The sequence below is a fragment of the Oncorhynchus keta genome, unplaced genomic scaffold (assembly GCF_023373465.1).
Source record: "Oncorhynchus keta strain PuntledgeMale-10-30-2019 unplaced genomic scaffold, Oket_V2 Un_scaffold_14265_pilon_pilon, whole genome shotgun sequence".
Classification (NCBI taxonomy): Eukaryota; Metazoa; Chordata; class Actinopteri; order Salmoniformes; family Salmonidae; genus Oncorhynchus; species Oncorhynchus keta.
The window spans coordinates 40,001-52,500 of NW_026290784.1; the positions used below are offsets into that span (position 1 = coordinate 40,001).

General features: G+C 47.3%; 2 long non-coding RNA genes across 2 annotated transcripts in view; both read right to left on the bottom strand.

Annotated features, from left to right (window-relative positions):
• The window catches only part of LOC127927454 (uncharacterized), a 50,984-nt gene that overhangs the window by 26,355 nt on the left and 12,129 nt on the right, over positions 1–12,500 (bottom strand). The window lies entirely within an intron of this gene.
• Positions 631–4,733, bottom strand: LOC127927456 (uncharacterized). Its single transcript, XR_008127581.1, has 3 exons — positions 4,676–4,733; positions 3,868–3,897; positions 631–692 (listed from the first exon to the last, which is right to left on the bottom strand). It is a non-coding gene; the product is annotated as an uncharacterized LOC127927456 (long non-coding RNA).

Here is a 12,500-nt window from a genome sequence, read left to right on the forward strand (position 1 = left end):
CTCTCTCTGTAGTATAGTTAGCACCTCCTCTCGGTAGCAGCACCTCCTCTCTCTCTCTCTGTAGTATAGTTAGCGGTAGCACCTCTCTCTCTCTCTGTAGTATAGTTAGCGGTAGCACCTCTCTCTCTCTCTCTGTAGTATAGTTAGCGGTAGCACCTCTCTCTCTCTCTGTAGTATAGTTAGCGGTAGCTCCTCTCTCTCTCTCTGTAGTATAGTTAGCGGTAGCACCCCTCTCTGTAGTATAGTTAGCGGTAGCACCCCTCTCTGTAGTATAGTTAGCGGTAGCACCTCTCTCCTCTCTCTGTAGTATAGTTAGCGGTAGCACCTCTCTCTGTAGTATAGTTAGCGGTAGCACTCTCTCTCTCTCTGTAGTATAGTTAGCGGTAGCACCTCTCTCTCTCTCTCTGTAGTATAGTTAGCGGTAGCACCTCTCTCTCTCTCTCTGTAGTATAGTTAGCGGTAGCTCCTCTCTCTCTCTCTCTGTAGTATAGTTAGCGGTAGCACCTCTCTCTCTCTCTCTGTAGTATAGTTAGCGGTAGCACCTCTCTCTGTAGTATAGTTAGCGGTAGCACCTCTCTCTCTCTCTCTGTAGTATAGTTAGCGGTAGCACCTCTCTCTCTCTCTCTGTAGTATAGTTAGCGGTAGCATCCCTCTCTCTCTCTCTGTAGTATAGTTAGCGGTAGCACCTCTCTCTGTAGTATAGTTAGCGGTAGCACCTCTCTCTCTCTCTCTGTAGTATAGTTAGCGGTAGCACCTCTCTCTCTCTCTGTAGTATAGTTAGCGGTAGCACCCCTCTCTGTAGTATAGTTAGCGGTAGCATCTCTCTCTCTCTCTCTGTAGTATAGTTAGCGGTAGCACCTCTCTCTCTCTCTCTGTAGTATAGTTAGCGGTAGCTCTCTCTCCTCTCTGTAGTATAGTTCGGTCTCTCTGTAGTATAGTTAGCGGTAGCACCTCTCTCTCTCTCTGTAGTATAGTTAGCGGTAGCACCTCTCTCTGTAGTATAGTTAGCGGTAGCACCCTCTCTCTCTCTCTGTAGTATAGTTAGCGGTAGCACCTCTCTCTCTCTCTCTGTAGTATAGTTAGCGGTAGCACCTCTCTCTCTCTCTGTAGTATAGTTAGCGGTAGCACCTCTCTCTCTCTCTCTGTAGTATAGTTAGCGGTAGCTCCTCTCTCTCTCTCTGTAGTATAGTTAGCGGTAGCACCTCTCTCTCTGTAGTATAGTTAGCGGTAGCACCTCTCTCTCTGTAGTATAGTTAGCGGTAGCACCTCCTCTCTGTAGTATAGTTAGCGGTAGCACCCTCTCTGTAGTATAGTTAGCGGTAGCACTCTCTGTAGTATAGTTAGCGGTAGCTCCTCTCTCTCTCTGTAGTATAGTTAGCGGTAGCACTCTCTCTCTCTGTAGTATAGTTAGCGGTAGCACTCTCTCTCTCTCTCTCTAGTATAGTTCTCTCTCTCTGTAGTATAGTTAGCGGTAGCTCCTCTCTCTCTCTCTCTGTAGTATAGTTAGCGGTAGCACCTCTCTCTCTCTCTCTGTAGTATAGTTAGCGGTAGCACCTCTCTCTCTCTCTCTGTAGTATAGTTAGCGGTAGCACCTCTCTCTCTCTCTCTGTAGTATAGTTAGCGGTAGCACCTCTCTCTCTCTGTAGTATAGTTAGCGGTAGCACCCTCTCTGTAGTATAGTTCTCTCTCTGTAGTATAGTTAGCGGTAGCACCTCTCTCTCTCTCTCTGTAGTATAGTTAGCGGTAGCTCTCTCTCTCTCTCTGTAGTATAGTTAGCGGTAGCACCCTCTCTCTCTCTCTGTAGTATAGTTAGCGGTAGCACCCCTCTCTGTAGTATAGTTAGCGGTAGCTCCTCTCTCTGTAGTATAGTTAGCGGTAGCACCCTCTCTCTCTCTCTCTCTGTAGTATAGTTAGCGGTAGCACCTCTCTAGCTCTCTCTCTGTAGTATAGTTAGCGGTAGCACTCTCTCTCTCTCTCTGTAGTATAGTTAGCGGTAGCACCCCTCTCTGTAGTATAGTTCTCTCTCTGTAGTATAGTTAGCGGTAGCACCCCTCTCTCTCTCTCTCTCTGTAGTATAGTTAGCGGTAGCTCCTCTCTCTCTCTGTAGTATAGTTAGCGGTAGCACCTCTCTCTAGCACCCTCTCTCTGTAGTATAGTTAGCGGTAGCACCTCTCTCTCTCTCTGTAGTATAGTTAGCGGTAGCACTCTCTCTCTCTCTGTAGTATAGTTAGCGGTAGCTCTCTCTCTGTAGTATAGTTAGCGGTCTCTCTCTCTGTAGTATAGTTAGCGGTAGCTCCTCTCTCTCTGTAGTATAGTTAGCGGTAGCTCCTCTCTCTGTAGTATAGTTAGCGGTAGCTCCTCTCTCTGTAGTATAGTTAGCGGTAGCACCCCTCTCTGTAGTATAGTTAGCGGTAGCACCTCTCTCTCTCTGTAGTATAGTTCTGTAGTATAGTTAGCGGTAGCACTCCTCTCTGTAGTATAGTTAGCCTCTCTGTAGTATAGTTAGCGGTAGCACCTCTCTCTGTAGTATAGTTCCTCTCTCTGTAGTATAGTTAGCGGTAGCACCCTCTCTCTGTAGTATAGTTAGCGGTAGCACCTCTCTCTCTCTCTCTGTAGTATAGTTAGCGGTAGCACCCTCTCTGTAGTATAGTTAGCGGTAGCTCTCTCTGTAGTATAGTTAGCGGTAGCTCTCTCTGTAGTATAGTTAGCGGTAGCACCCTCTCTGTAGTATAGTTCTCTCTGTAGTATAGTTAGCGGTAGCACTCCTCTCTCTGTAGTATAGTTAGCGGTAGCACCTCTCTCTATAGTATAGTTAGCTAGCACCTCTCTCTGTAGTATAGTTAGCGGTAGCACCCCTCTCCCTCTCTGTAGTATAGTTAGCCTCTCTCTCTCTCTCTGTAGTATAGTTAGCGGTAGCACCTCTCTCTATAGTATAGTTAGCGGTAGCACCCCTCTCTGTAGTATAGTTAGCGGTAGCACCCCTCTCTGTAGTATAGTTAGCGGTAGCACCCCTCTCTGTAGTATAGTTAGCGGTAGCACCTCCTCTCTCTCTCTCTGTAGTATAGTTAGCGGTAGCACCTCTCTCTGTAGTATAGTTAGCGGTAGCGGTAACCTCTCTCTGTAGTATAGTTAGCGGTAGCACCTCTCTCTGTAGTATAGTTAGCGGTAGCACCCCTCTCTGTAGTATAGTTAGCGGTAGCACCCCTCTCTGTAGTATAGTTAGCGGTAGCACCTCTCTCTCTCTCTCTGTAGTATAGTTAGCGGTAGCACCTCTCTCTCTCTGTAGTATAGTTAGCGGTAGTATAGTTAGCGGTAGCACCTCTCCTCTCTCTGTAGTATAGTTAGCGGTAGCATCCCTCTCTCTCTCTGTAGTATAGTTAGCGGTAGCACCTCTCTCTGTAGTATAGTTAGCGGTAGCACCCCTCTCTGTAGTATAGTTAGCGGTAGCACCCCTCTCTGTAGTATAGTTAGCGGTAGCACCCCTCTCTGTAGTATAGTTAGCGGTAGCACCCCTCTCTGTAGTATAGTTAGCGGTAGCACCTCTCTCTATAGTATAGTTAGCGGTAGCTCCTCTCTCTGTAGTATAGTTAGCGGTAGCACCTCTCTCTATAGTATAGTTAGCGGTAGCTCCTCTCTCTATAGTATAGTTAGCGGTAGCTCCTCTCTCTATAGTATAGTTAGCGGTAGCTCCTCTCTCTGTAGTATAGTTAGCGGTAGCTCCTCTCTCTGTAGTATAGTTAGCGGTAGCACCCCTCTCTGTAGTATAGTTAGCGGTAGCACCCCTCTCTGTAGTATAGTTAGCGGTAGCACCTCTCTGTAGTATAGTTAGCGGTAGCACCCTCTCTGTAGTATAGTTAGCGGTAGCACCTCTCTCTGTAGTATAGTTAGCGGTAGCTCCTCTCTCTGTAGTATAGTTAGCGGTAGCACCCCTCTCTGTAGTATAGTTAGCGGTAGCTCCTCTCTCTCTCTCTGTAGTATAGTTAGCGGTAGCACCTCTCTCTGTAGTATAGTTAGCGGTAGCACCTCTCTCTATAGTATAGTTAGCGGTAGCTCCTCTCTCTATAGTATAGTTAGCGGTAGCTCCTCTCTCTGTAGTATAGTTAGCGGTAGCTCCTCTCTCTGTAGTATAGTTAGCGGTAGCACCCTCTCTCTGTAGTATAGTTAGCGGTAGCACCCTCTCTCTGTAGTATAGTTAGCGGTAGCACCCCTCTCTGTAGTATAGTTAGCGGTAGCTCTGTAGTATAGTTAGCCCTCTCTGTAGTATAGTTAGCGGTAGCACCCTCTCTGTAGTATAGTTAGCGGTAGCACCCTCTCTGTAGTATAGTTAGCGGTAGCACCTCTCTCTGTAGTATAGTTAGCGGTAGCTCCTCTCTCTCTCTAGTATAGTTAGCGGTAGCACCCCTCTCTGTAGTATAGTTAGCGGTAGCACCCTCTCTCTGTAGTATAGTTAGCGGTAGCACCCTCTCTGTAGTATAGTTAGCACCTCTCTCTGTAGGTAGCACCTCTCTCTGTAGTATAGTTAGCGGTAGCACCCTCTCTGTAGTATAGTTAGCGGTAGCACCCTCTCTCTATAGTATAGTTAGCTAGCACTCTCTCTGTATAGTATAGTTAGCTCCTCTCTCTGTAGTATAGTTAGCGGTAGCACCCCTCTCTGTAGTATAGTTAGCGGTAGCACCCCTCTCTGTAGTATAGTTAGCGGTAGCACCTCTCTCTCTCTCTGTAGTATAGTTAGCGGTAGCACCTCTCTCTGTAGTATAGTTAGCGGTAGCACCCCTCTCTGTAGTATAGTTAGCGGTAGCACCCCTCTCTGTAGTATAGTTAGCGGTAGCACCCCTCTCTGTAGTATAGTTAGCGGTAGCACCCCTCTCTGTAGTATAGTTAGCGGTAGCACCTCTCTCTCTATAGTATAGTTAGCTAGCTCTCTATAGTATAGTTAGCTCTCTCTGTAGTATAGTTAGCTCTCTCTATAGTATAGTTAGCGGTAGCACTCTCTATAGTATCTCTAGCTACTCTCTCTGTAGTATAGTTAGCTCTATAGTATAGTTAGCAGCGGTAGCCCTCTCTATAGTATAGTTAGCGGTAGCACCCCTCTCTGTAGTATAGTTAGCGGTAGCACTCTCTCTCTCTGTAGTATAGTTAGCGGTAGCACCCCTCTCTATAGTATAGTTAGCGGTAGCACCCCTCTCTGTAGTATAGTTAGCGGTAGCACCTCTCTCTATAGTATAGTTAGCGGTAGCACCTCTCTCTATAGTATAGTTAGCGGTAGCTCCCTCTCTATAGTATAGTTAGCTACTCTCGGTAGCTCCTCTCTCTGTAGTATAGCTCCTCTCTCTATAGTATAGTTAGCGGTAGCACCCTCTCTGTAGTATAGTTAGCGGTAGCACCTCTCTGTAGTATAGTTAGCGGTAGCACCCTCTCTATAGTATAGTTAGCGGTAGCACCCCTCTCTGTAGTATAGTTAGCGGTAGCACCTCTCTGTAGTATAGTTAGCGGTAGCACCTCTCTCTCTAGTATAGTTAGCGGTAGCACCCTCTCTCTGTAGTATAGTTAGCTAGCTCCCTCTCTCTGTAGTATAGTTAGCGGTAGCACCCCTCTCTGTAGTATAGTTAGCGGTAGCACCCCTCTCTGTAGTATAGTTATAGCACCCCTCTCTGTAGTATAGTTAGCGGTAGCACCTCTCTCTATAGTATAGTTAGTGGTAGCTCTCTATAGTCTCTCTATAGTATAGTTAGCGGTAGCACCTCTCTCTATAGTATAGTTAGCGGTAGCATCCCTCTCTCTATAGTATAGTTAGCGGTAGCTCCTCTCTCTGTAGTATAGTTAGCGGTAGCTCCCCTCTCTGTAGTATAGTTAGCACCTCTCGGTAGCAGCACCTCTCTCTGTAGTATAGTTAGCGGTAGCCCTCTCTGTAGTATAGTTAGCGTATAGTTAGCGGTAGCACCTCTCTGTAGTAGCGGTAGCCCCTCTCTGTAGTATAGTTAGCGGTAGCACCCTCTCTGTAGTATAGTTAGCGGTAGCACCTCTCTCTGTAGTATAGTTAGCGGTAGCTCCTCTCTCTGTAGTATAGTTAGCGGTAGCACCCCTCTCTGTAGTATAGTTAGCGGTAGCACCTCTCTCTGTAGTATAGTTAGCGGTAGCACCTCTCTCTGTAGTATAGTTAGCGGTAGCACCTCTCTCTATAGTATAGTTAGCGGTAGCTCCTCTCTCTGTAGTATAGTTAGCGGTAGCTCCTCTCTCTATAGTATAGTTAGCGGTAGCACCTCTCTCTATAGTATAGTTAGCTCCTCTCTCTGAAGTATAGTTAGCGGTAGCACCCCTCTCTGTAGTATAGTTAGCGGTAGCACCTCTCTCTCTCTGTAGTATAGTTAGCGGTAGCACCTCTCTCTGTAGTATAGTTAGCGGTAGCACCCCTCTCTGTAGTATAGTTAGCGGTAGCACCCCTCTCTGTAGTATAGTTAGCGGTAGCACCCCTCTCTGTAGTATAGTTAGCGGTAGCACCCCTCTCTGTAGTATAGTTAGCGGTAGCACCCTCTCTGTAGTATAGTTAGCGGTAGCACCTCTCTCTCTCTCTCTGTAGTATAGTTATAGTCTATAGTATAGCACTCTCTCTCTATAGTATAGTTAGCGGTAGCACCTCTCTCTGTAGTATAGTTAGCGGTAGCTCTAGCACCTCTCTATAGTATAGTTAGCGGTAGCACCTCTCTCTATAGTATAGTTAGCGTAGCACCTCTCTCTATAGTAGCACTCTCTCTGTAGTATAGTTAGCGGTAGCACTCTCTCTGTAGTATAGTTAGCGGTAGCACCCCTCTCTGTAGTATAGTTAGCGGTAGCACCTCTCTGTAGTATAGTTAGCAGCACCCCTCTCTGTAGTATAGTTAGCGGTAGCACCCCTCTCTGTAGTATAGTTAGCGGTAGCACCTCTCTCTATAGTATAGTTAGCGGTAGCTCCTCTCTCTCCTCTCTGTAGTATAGTTAGCGGTAGCACCTCTCTCTGTAGTATAGTTAGCGGTAGCACCCCTCTCTGTAGTATAGTTAGCGGTAGCACCCCTCTCTGTAGTATAGTTAGCGGTAGCACCCCTCTCTGTAGTATAGTTAGCGGTAGCACCTCTCTGTAGTATAGTTAGCGGTAGCTCCTCTCTCTGTAGTATAGTTAGCGGTAGCACCTCTCTCTATAGTATAGTTAGCGGTAGCACCCCTCTCTGTAGTATAGTTAGCGGTAGCACCCTCTCTCTGTAGTATAGTTAGCGGTAGCACCTCTCTCTCTCTCTCTGTAGTATAGTTAGCGGTAGCACCTCTCTCTGTAGTATAGTTAGCGGTAGCACCCCTCTCTGTAGTATAGTTAGCGGTAGCACCCCTCTCTGTAGTATAGTTAGCGGTAGCACCTCTCTCTCTCTGTAGTATAGTTAGCGGTAGCACCTCTCTCTATAGTATAGTTAGCGGTAGCATCCCTCTTTCTCTCTCTGTAGTATAGTTAGCGGTAGCACCTCTCTCTATAGTATAGTTAGCGGTAGCACCCCTCTCTGTAGTATAGTTAGCGGTAACACCCCTCTCTGTAGTATAGTTAGCGGTAGCTCCTCTCTCTGTAGTATAGTTAGCGGTAGCACCTCTCTCTGTAGTATAGTTAGCGGTAGCACCCCTCTCTATAGTATAGTTAGCGGTAGCACCTCTCTCTGTAGTATAGTATAGTTAGCGGTAGCTTCTCTCTGTAGTATAGTTAGCGGTAGCACCTCTCTCTATAGTATAGTTAGTAGTATAGTTAGTAGCTCTCTCTCTCTGTAGTATAGTTAGCGGTAGCACCTCTCTCTATAGTATAGTTAGTGGTAGCTCCTCTCTCTATAGTATAGTTAGCGGTAGCACCTCTCTCTATAGTATAGTTAGCGGTAGTACCCCTCTCTGTAGTATAGTTAGCAGTAGCACCTCTCACTGTAGTAAAGTTAGCAGTAGCACCTCTCACTGTAGTATAGTTAGCAGTAGCACCTCTCTCTGTAGTATAGTTAGCGGTAGCACCTCTATAGTATAGTTAGCGTTAGCTCCTCTCTCTATAGTATATGTTAGCGTTAGCTTCTCTCTATAGTATAGTTAGCGTTAGCTACTTTCTCTACAGTATAGTTAGCGTTAGTTACTCTCTATAGTATAGTTAGATTTAGCTACTCTCTATAGTATAGTTAGCTACTCTCTATAGTATAGTTAGCTACTCTCTATAGTATAGTTAGCGACAGCTACTCTCTATAGTATAGTTAGCATTAGCTACTCTCTATAGTATAGTTAGCGTTAGCTACTCTCTATAGTATAGTTAGCTTTAGCTACTCTCTATAGTATAGTTAGCTACTCTCTATAGTATAGTTAGCTACTCTCTATAGTATAGTTAGCGCTAGCTACTCTCTATAGTATAGTTAGCGTTAGCTACTCTCTATAGTATAGTTAGCGTTAGCTACTCTCTATAGTATAGTTAGCTTTAGCTACTCTCTATAGTATAGTTAGCTACTCTCTATAGTATAGTTAGCTACTCTCTATAGTATAGTTAGCGCTAGCTACTCTCTATAGTATAGTTAGCGTTAGCTACTCTCTCTATAGTATAGTTAGCGTTAGCTACTCTCTCTATAGTATAGTTAGCGTTAGCTACTCTCTATAGTATAGTTAGCTACTCTCTATAGTATAGTTAGCTACTCTCTCTATAGTATAGTTAGCGACAGCTACTCTCTATAGTATAGTTAGCATTAGCTACTCTCTATAGTATAGTTAGTGTTAGCTACTCTCTCTATAGTATAGTTAGCGTTAGCTACTCTCTATAGTATAGTTAGCTACTCTCTATAGTATAGTTAGCGTTAGCTACTCTCTCTATAGTATAGTTAGCGTTAGCTACTCTCTCTATAGTATAGTTAGCGTTAGCTACTCTCTCTATAGTATAGTTAGCGTTAGCTACTCACTCTATAGTATAGTTAGCGTTAGCTACTCTCTCTATAGTATAGTTAGCGTTGGCTACTCTCTCTATAGTATAGTTAGCGTTGGCTACTCTCTATAGTATAGTTATGTCCCTCACGACGCCAGGACAGCGGAGTCAATCACCACCTTCCGGAGACACCTGAAACCCCACCTCTTTAAGGAATACCTAGGATAGGATAAAGTAATCCTTCTCACCCCCCCCCCTTAAAAGATTTAGATGCACTATTGTAAAGTGGCTGTTCCACTGGATTTCATAAGGTGAACGCACCAATTTGTAAGTCGCTCTGGATAAGAGCGTCTGCTAAATGACTTAAATGTAAATGTAATGTCTGACTCACTGTGTTGAAGTGCCAGACCCTCTTGAAGGACAGTCTTTTCCTCAGGCTCATTTTCCTCATGTTCTCCATATACACGCCTAGAGCTCTGGTTACATACCTACACGCTAACACGGTCCCCACACACACACTACACGCTAACACGGTCCCCACACACACACTACACGCTAACACGGTCCACACACAGGCTCACACTCATACAGAGCTGAGACTGAATGCTGACGAAAGCCATGCCCCGGCATGTCACGATCTCTCACACACTGTAGCACACACACACACACTGTAGCGCGCGCACACACACACACACACACTCTGACTCCAGCACACATACACAGACCCCAGCACACACAGACACACACACACTGTAGCAGACCGTAATACAGACTCTCTCCTAGGCAGTTTTCTGTCTAACCCTGGCTCAATCACTCACTCAATCACACACAGAATCAAGGTTCCCAAACAACTCTCACATACTTTCCTTCTCACACACATTCTCTCAAACACACCCAAAAGACTTCCCTCCCTCCCTCCCTCCCCCCCTCCCTCCCAATAGATGGGAGTCTCCTCCACACTAGTCCAATAGACGGAGTCTCCTCCACTCTGTCCAATAGACGGAGTCTCCTCCACTCTGTCCAATAGATGGGAGTCTCCTCCACTCTGTCCAATAGACGGAGTCTCCTCCACTCTGTCCAATAGATGGGAGTCTCCTCCACACTGTCCAATAGACGGAGTCTCCTCCACTCTGTCCAATAGATGGGAGTCTCCTCCACTCTGTCCAATAGACGGAGTCTCCTCCACTCTGTCCAATAGATGGGAGTCTCCTCCACACTAGTCCAATAGACGGAGTCTCCTCCACTCTGTCCAATAGATGGGAGTCTCCTCCACTCTGTCCAATAGACGGAGTCTCCTCCACTGTCTGTCTCTCTCCCTCTACCTCTACGGAGTTTCCTCCTTCCCCCCTCTCTCTCTCTCCCTCCACCCCCCCTCTCTCCCTCCCTCCTTCCTTCCCCCTCTCTCTCTCCCTCGACCCCCCCCCCTCCATCTCTCCCTCCTTCCATCCCCCTCTCTCTCTACCTCCTTCCTTCCCACCTCTCTCTCTCTCTCTCTACCTCCTTCCTTCCCCCTCTCTCTCCCTCTACCCCCTCTCTCTCTCTCCCTCCTTCCTTCCCACCTCTCTCTCTTTCTCCCTCTACCTCCTTCCTTCCTTTCATCCCCCTCTCTCTCTACCTCCTTCCTCCCCCCCTCTCTCTCTCCCCCCTCTATCTCTCTCTCTCCCTCAACCTCCCCCTCTCTCTCCCTCCTTCCTTCCCACCTCTCTCTCTTTCTCCCTCTACCTCCTTCCTTCCTTTCATCCCCCCTCTCTCTCTACCTCCTTCCTTCCCCCCCTCTCTCTCTCTCCTCCCCCTCTCCTTCCCCCCGCTCCCTGTAATTCCATTGGTTTAGGCCCAGTGGGGGTTCCCCAGACACTGTATAATATGACAGACCAAATATCTGTGTGTGTGTCAGACTGCCAACTCAGAGAAACATGAAAGATGTTTTCCTCCTTAAAGGAATATCTGATGACTGAGCTATCACACACACACACACACACACACACACACACACACACACACACACACACACACACACACACACACACACACACACACACACACACACACACACACACACACACACACACACACACACACACACTTCCATCATGACATCGTTGGGGTTAGTCCATGTGTTCTGATGACTTCAACATGATAAGCAGAGAGAATATGACATCATGAATGACAAGTTATAATAAGGTAAATGTATATAATGGTTCTGTTCTCTCTCCGTCTGTCTATCCTTAAATTATAATCCCCTATACGTATCTCTTCCTCCCCCTCTTCATCCCCCCTACCTCTTCCTCCCCCTTCCCCTCTCTCTCTCTTCCTCCCCCTTCCCACTCTTTCTCCTGATGCAAAGAAAAGAGACATATAGATTAAAGAGACATATAGATTATCCCCAGATTCTCCTCTGAAGGAGAGGGAGAGAGAGAGAGGGAGGGGGAGAAGGAGAGGGAGGGGGAGAAGGAGAGGGAGGGGGAGAAGGAGGGGAGGGGGAGAAGGAGAGGGAGGGGGAGAAGGAGAATGACAGAGATGGAGGGGGAGAAGGAGAAGGAGAGAGGGAGGGGGAGAGGGAGGGGGGAGAGGGAGAGAGAGGGGGAGGGGGGGGAGAAGGAGAGGGAGAAGGAGGGGGAGGGGGAGAAGGAGAGGGAGAAGGAGAGAGAGGGAGAGAAGGAGAATGACAGAGATGGAGGGGGAGAAGGAGAGAGAGAGGGAGAAGGAGAGGGAGAGAGGGAGAAGGAGAGAGAGAGAGGGAGAGATAGAAGGAGGGGGAGAATGAGAGAGAGGAAGAGAGAGGGGGAGAAGGAGAGGGGGAGAAGGAGAGGGAGGGGGGAGAAGGAGAGGGAGGGGGGAGAAGGAGAGGGAGAAGGAGAGAGAGAGAGAGGGAGAGGGAGAGAGAGGGGGAGGGGAGAATGACAGAGAGGGAGGGGGAGAAGGAGAGAGAGAGGGAGAAGGAGAGAGAGAGAGGGAGAGATAGAAGGAGGGGGAGAATGAGAGAGAGGGGGAGAAGGAGAGAGAGGGGGAGAAGGAGAGAGAGGGGGAGAAGGAGAGAGAGGGGGAGAAGGAGAGGGAGAGAGATAGGGAGAGAGAGGGAGAGAAGGAGAGAGAGGGGGAGAGAGAGAGGGAGAGAGAGAGGGAGAGAAGGAGAGAGAGAGGGAGAGATAGAAGGAGGGGGAGAAGGAGAGAGGGGGAGAAGGAGTGAGAGGGGGAGAAGGAGAGGGAGAGAGATAAGGAGAGAGAGGGGAAGAGAGAGAGGGAAGGGGAGGGGGAGAGAGGGGGGGAGAAGGAGAGAGAGGGGGAGAGAGAGAGGGAAGGGGAGGGGGAGAGAGAGGGGGAGAAGGAGAGGCAGAGGGAGAGAGATAAGGAGAGAGAGAAGGAGAGAAGGAGAGGGAGAAGGAAGAAATGTACAGACTCAGTGAGCATAGCTATTGAGAAAGGCCGCCGTAGGCAGACATGGCTCTCAAGAGAAGACAGGCTATGTGCTCACAAAATGAGATGGAAAAACTTCCTAATGACCACATTAGAGAGACATATTTCCCTCAGATTACACAGATCCACAAACAACACTGGAATTAACATCAATACTTATCAGTTCATTTATCTTCCACTTCCTATTCATACCACC